Here is a 6,722-nt window from a genome sequence, read left to right as displayed (position 1 = left end):
CCCCGCTGGTCCACGGGAAGCGTATTCAAGTCACAGGAACTTAGATGAGAGAGGAGTGGCCCTGGGCAGGAGTCTCCTCAAGCCTTCGCCCACACCGCAGGCATCTCTCTGGGCCTCTTTGTCCTGGGTGAGATGAAGAGGACAGGACAGGGCCAAGGAGCCCTCCAGCTCTTAGAAAGTAGACCTAGTGGGAGGTGTTGAGGAGCCGGCGGGCCAGGGTGCTGTTGCTGGGCTCACGGGGTATGAGGGGGGACGTCTCTGTTCACAGGTTGGAGCGGGGGCTCAGAAGGGCACCAGTGGACATGGGTGTCAGCTGTGGGGAGGGTAGCTCGGGCAGGAGGAGCTCTGAGTGACACTCTGGGAAGGCGGGAGGCGTCAGTACCCACAGGGCAGGGGTGGGGCGGCTTATGGAGGGTGCTCGGCAAGTGCTCAGAGCCCAGTGACTGCAGTCTGAAGATTGCCAGCCTAGGAAAGAGGGGGCCGCGCTCCTGGGCCCCCAAGAGAAGCTTTTCCAGGGGCCGGCAGAGCGTGTCCTTTAGCATCACCCCGGGGAAAGAATTTCTGGGTTTTGTTTTCTTTCCTGAATGTAAATGGAGGGTGTGAATTTGGTGTTGGTTTCCAGATTGTTAGTAATCGTTTGGAATATATATATATATATATATATATATATATATTTAATATGCAAGTCACCGTAAAGGAAAAGAAAAAAAATTACTCCCGTTTCTGCCACAGATTCAAGTCCACGGCTAACGAGTGTAGGTTCTGGAGTCAGACATCTCTGAGTTCAAGGTCTCCAACAATACCTGCCTCGGAGGGTCACTGTGGGATGGAGTGAGATGATCTTATGGGAAGGGCTTCATACAGAGCCTCTCCCGTGGGGAAGCCAGTGTTCAGTAGACATGAGCCGTTTTTAATAGACCCCACCGTTATACCCACATAAATTCTGCACAGGCTCATGACACAGCCTCAATTTTGTATAATTGTTTTCTTCCCTAATTGTACACTGCAAGTAGTTTTCCATGTTCCTATATCATCTTTATAATTATTTGAATGGTTACATACCTCTAAAGTTTTCGCCAAGACCGTTCCCATATACTATTTCTTTCCAAAGAGCGTTCTGCCTAGAGCTGGCTGCCGTTGGCTGAGTCACAGCACTTCAAGAATACGTCTGGGTGACGGTCAGAGGAAGAGCTCTGCTGTGGGAAACTGACGTTCATTCATCGTCCGTTCTGCTGACACTGGAAGAGCACCTTCCCAGTGGGGTTTCACTACCTCGGCCCTTCCATGCATGGAACTGCTTCTCCCTCTGCGCTAACCTTTGGTTCCCTGAAGCCTACTGGACTCCTGGTGGCGTAGGGCAGAGCACGGGTGGCCGGGGGCGGCAGACCCGGGTTCTAGTTCAGACACTGCCCGGAAAGCCCCTCCCCCTCCCAGGGCCACCAGCAAAGTGTGAGGATTCTCTGAAATGGCCCAGACCCGTTCCTGTCTTTGATGCTCCCTGCATAGTGTCTTGGGGCACAAAGGCACAAAGAGTGTGGGGCGTGGGCCTGGCTCCCAGGAGGTTGACAGTCCAAGTGTTCCTCTGTCCAGAGATTCTTTGCCGTCAGCCTTGGATGGAGAAACCCTCTTTGAGGCTGAGGGCATCAGCTTAATGCTGATCTGTGCTGTGACCTGCCCGCCCCATTCCTGAGCATCATCTCTGAGGTGCTGATCGGATATGTAGCCCTCCCCATGCCCGACAAGGGGGGCCCTCCTCTCTGTCCTGCGGAAATCTCTGCGGGCGCTTCTGCTCTGGCTGGGAAGGGTTCGAGCACTGCTCACCAGCTTGCAGGGCAGACCTCAGGGTCTGTGCCCACTCGGGATTAGGAGGCCTGTGCCCAAGGGTGTGGCCAGCAGGGTGGGAAGATTTGGGGAGACATCCTTCCTTGTGAATATGGCTCTGGGAGGCTCAGTGGTTAATTAGGGTCGCATCCTTCTTGCCGGTTGCAGTGAAGATAAAATGAGACATTGTGTGTAAAGTACCCACGATAGAGCCTGATGTAACAGGTGCTCAATAAATGTAGCTAGTTTTTTTTTCGGGTGAGGAGTTAGTTTTTAATATTCTGAAAAAGAGCATCTGTGAACTAAGAAAATATTGAAAAGTACCACCAGGTCTTTAAAAAAGTACAAATTTCAAAGTAATTCATCCCACATTCATTGAGCGCCTATCACTTGGCAGGCGTAGGGAGACAGGGAAGCTGGGATGATGTTGTGATAGAGGCAAGGACAGCCGCGGCCGTGAGAACAGCTGTAGGGAATCAGGGAGAGCTTCCTGGAGGGGGCGACACCTAAGCTGAGATGTGATGGACAATGATGATAATAGCGGAGACAACCGTTACCAACCAGTGAGCACGAACGGTGCAACATGAGCAGGGATTAGTGTCGTGGAGGAGAGGAGCCGAAAGCTCTCCTCCAGGAAGGTGGAAAGGCCAGTGCAAAGAAACGGAAGCTTGAAAGAGCAGGGTGCTGGTGGGCAAGAGCAGATTGGGGTGGGGGATGGGGGTGGGCGGAGCTTGGAACCGGAGGCCTGAAGGTCACATTGGAGGCCCAGTAATCCAGCTAGACATAAGATGAGACTGAGTTAAGACGTGAGCATAGCAATAGCGGAGGAGAACAGAGTCCAGATATGTCTAGGAATTACGGGACTTGGTTACTGCTCAGGTACAAGGGCGAGGGAGGGAGAGAAATCAAGGATGGCTCCTGGGTTTCTGGCTTGGATAACAGGGTAAACGGGGGTGCCTCTGGTGAGAGGGAAGGTGGGAAGAGAAGGGCTCCTACAGTGAGGGTGGGGTGGGCGGGTGACGGTGACAAGCTCACTGGTTGAGGGTGAGGATCCTGTGGTAGGATGAAGGTTTGGCTGCGGCCAGAGAGCTGGGAGGCACCCGGAGAGGCGGTGGTAGAAGTCATGGGGCGCGTGGGAGTTTGAGGGGCATGGAGAAGGGGCTGGGCTTGAGCCCTGGGACACACCCACACTTCCAGGTTGGGTGAAGAAGGATCCTATAGGCAGACTAAGAAGAAACCTTCGAGGGAGTGGAAGATGCCAGAGAAACGTGGTGTCACGGATGCCCAAGTAGAAGAATGTTTCCAGGCACTGGTGGTCGGCAGGTGGAATGCTCCAGAGCATCAGCCAAGAAAGGCAGAGCATCCTTTAGATTTGGCAATTAGGCAATCACTAGGGACACTTTGCCATAAGCAATCTCAATGGAGTATGGGAGGAAGAAATCAAGAAGTGTGGATACTTCTTTTTAAAGATGCTTATCTTAGGCTGTGCTTTGAAAAGAAAAATACTAGCCTCTGCTCTCTACTGGTACATATTCTGCCCCCAGGGACTAAGAAAAGCTGAAAGGTCAGAGCAGGAATAGGGCAACATCTCCCCATTTATTGTATGCAAGGCTACAGTCAACAATAAGTTGGAAGTCTTGCAAGTTATAACATTGTTCCTTATAAGTCTTGGAAGTCATAAACCTTAAAGTTGTGAATGCAGACTTTGAGAAGTATCCAGTCCAGAGGAGGGAAGTGGCAGCACGCTGGCCCGAGCTGTCTCCCAAATGATGATGTCTCATTCATCCTTGTTGTTTTGTCTGCCTCTACATGTAAATTACGTAAGGGGGTTATCGCGGAGAATCATGACAGCAATCCTTGTTTAAGAAGAGTGGCCCTGGTATCTTCCTTAGATCCTTGAAGAAGACAATATCTTTATAAAATCTTTCCCACTGCATTCCATAGATCATAAACGGCATTTCAAAGGAAGCTCTCAATTAGGTACAAAGACTCTTTCATGGGGGGAGTTAGCATCTCTCAAATTTATTGAGACAATTAAAATTCAGGGAAGGATGGCTTTATGTTAACAGAGAGATTAACATGTCGGTAACAAGCCAAGTCAAAGAGTGCCTCAAGCTGGCGCATGCCCTGTTCCCTTGCAGTCTCCCGACATCATGGGAAATCCTCTGTATTTTGGAGTCCTTGAGGTCTCTGTGGATAAGAGCGACTGTGTGGTGGGAAGTGTTGAACCTCAGGGCTAAGTCTATGACAGCTGCAGATCACTTTCTCTGAGAATTTGCTTTCGTTTCTCCCTTTTGAAAACCTCAGAACCTTCTGGGAAAATCCCTAAGGTTTAGCTACCTGGTGGTGGGTTCTGGAGCAAGAGAACGTTCAAGCGGACAGACGGCTGTCACTGTGAGAGCTGCTTGGGACCCCTGTGGTCACTCAGTCCTACTCTCCCATTTTGTAGATGAGGAAATGGAGATTCAGAGTGGAATGGGGGAAAGAAAGCTACTTGCCCAAGGTCCCCCCAGAGGTTCAGGCAAGCCTGGATCCTGGCCCCAAACTCAGGGTTCTTCCCACTGCGGCTTGAGCTAACTTCCTGACCCCCAATAATTTCTTTTCTGAGAACCACACCCCCATAAACACAGGGAGGGCTCCACAACCATGTCCCTATCATATGACCTGCCCTCAGAGAGGCTCACTGATCCAGCCGGGCCATCCTAGGTCGGCCTTCTGGGGATGGGCGTTTAGAAGCACACAGAGACTGGGAGTGACCCGAGGGCTCTGGAGAGGAGGGTCACCAATTCCTGTGGCTGTGGTCTCTACAGCTATGCTGGGTCCCCTCGTGCAGAGTTGGATAACTTGCTCTTTCTATGAGATGCCTCAATATAGCCTCTTTCTTGGCTTGAGTATCCAGAAGTTGGTTTCTGTTACTTGCTCCCTTAGGAAAGAAAGCAAGTAGGGAAGTTAGTTAGTTGCTTTCCCTCAGCAAGTTAGGGAAAGAGCGAGTGGCTCTGCGGGAGCAGCGCATGAGGAAGAGGGGTGGGGTGGAGCGGCAGACCTTGCTTCTGAATGTGAAACAGGGCTCTAAAGAGGGCACAGGGTAACCTCTTGCTTATATGTAGCTTCCTGCACTCCCCTGTGCACAGAGGCCCCTTCCAGGGCCTGTCCCTTCCCCTCCACGATGGAGCGGGAACCACCATATGAGCACCACTGGCCGTGCTACCCCTCCCCCATTGCCCGGGGGACTGGGTCAGGAGGGAGCAGCTAATGGAAGGTGGGGCAGTGAGCCCCTCTCCTGAGGCATGTGGACGTGGGACTGGGAGGTTTTGGTCCCACCTGGCTGCTCCCTTCAATACGGGAGATATAGGCTTTGGGGAGTAGATGGCAGCTGCTGACTGTCCTGTGGACGGGAAACAGAAAGCAAGTTTGCAGCAAGAGAAGAAATGGCAGCTGAAGCACCTAGAGAAAGAGAGGAGACCTCCCGCCTTCCCGCCGCTCTCGCTCCCTCGGCTGTAGGCGGCTCCTCACGCCCTGGGGTTCCGTGGCTTCTGAGAGACCCTCAAGCATCCTCATACTGCATCCGATTTCTGCTTACTGGCTCCCAGTGGGTTCTCCGTGGCCACCGCCCAAGAGGGTTGTGACTCATAGGCCACGCCGCTCCACTGGACGAGTGGGCTCACCGAGAGGGCTGGGAGTGGGCGTTACCCCCGAGTGGGCTCTTGATGGAGAAATAGGTGTCTGCTGGGTAGAAAGCGGGGGGCGTTCCAGGAGGTGGTATGGCCTACACAAAGGCAAGGGGTCTCAGAGAGCCGAATGCGTTTCCAGAGGAATTGGGTGTGGGCCCTATGAAGGATGTTACAATCTCAAGTCAAAACCAAGGGGGACAATTATAGCCTTGGAAGACAGGTGTCCCATTGGTAGTCCCACAGTTATGACAAACATTAACGTGTTGAGTGCTTATGATGAGTTATTTATACAAACTGTTACTATCCCCATTTTACAGGTGGGGAAACTGAGGCTTTGAGAGGTCATACAGCTAGGACTCAGGCCCAAGCAGGCTGACTCTAGCACATACACTCCTAAAACCCTTATGGCCCACCATTGAATAGCACGGAGAGGGTTTTAGGCGGAGAAACCAGGCACAGAGCTAATAACTTGTTCACAGCGCCTCAGTGCCGGATTTAGAGACTGAGCTTAAGTTTTCTGTTCAGGCCTGAGACTTTAACGTCTCGATCTTGAGAAGTCTGTTTGCTGTGATGACCTAAACTCCACTCTTTGCCTCTAGGTTTGGGAGGGGTTTGGTAACGCAGGTCCCGGGTAAATGCCCGAAGCGGTCTTTCATGCTGAGGAACCACAACCAGGCACTCGGCTTCCCAAATGTAGAAGAGAAGAGTTGGGGAGATGATGAAATCAATGGCGTGAGCTGATTTGGCTTCCGGGCTTCCTAATCACCTGCATCTGAGCATACTTGTTGTACCTGACTGACTTTGGGGCTACATCCTGTCAGCGAGGGGCCGAGGGCCCTGTGCAGCCCCTGGATTCTGCGCTCCCAGATGGTCAGCCCCACATGCCGCCCTTTGGCAGAGGAGACAGCAGTCCTCTGTAGGCTGCCTACCCTTCTGCCACGCCCAGCCTGCAGTGTCCCTTGCCTGCTTCTGTTACAGAGGCTCCCTGAGCTGAATTTGTTCCCAGCCTTCCTTGCACATGGGGGTGGCTGTGTGACTCAGTTCTGGCCACAGAGGCAAAAGCAGAAGTCAGCTGGGAGCTTCGGGAAAGGACTCAGACCGTTGGTGCCCTCCCTTACTCCCCTCCTTCCTGCCTTGGAACAGCTGAGGTCTTTGGAGCTGCAGCAGCCTCTGGAGACCACGGCGAAAGGGCGAGAAGGGCACAGAGACGAGATAACTAGTCCCAACCCC

Source organism: Equus quagga, chromosome 11 (genome assembly GCF_021613505.1).
Source record: "Equus quagga isolate Etosha38 chromosome 11, UCLA_HA_Equagga_1.0, whole genome shotgun sequence".
Taxonomy (NCBI): Eukaryota; Metazoa; Chordata; class Mammalia; order Perissodactyla; family Equidae; genus Equus; species Equus quagga.
Note: the sequence above shows the minus strand (reverse complement) of the source record.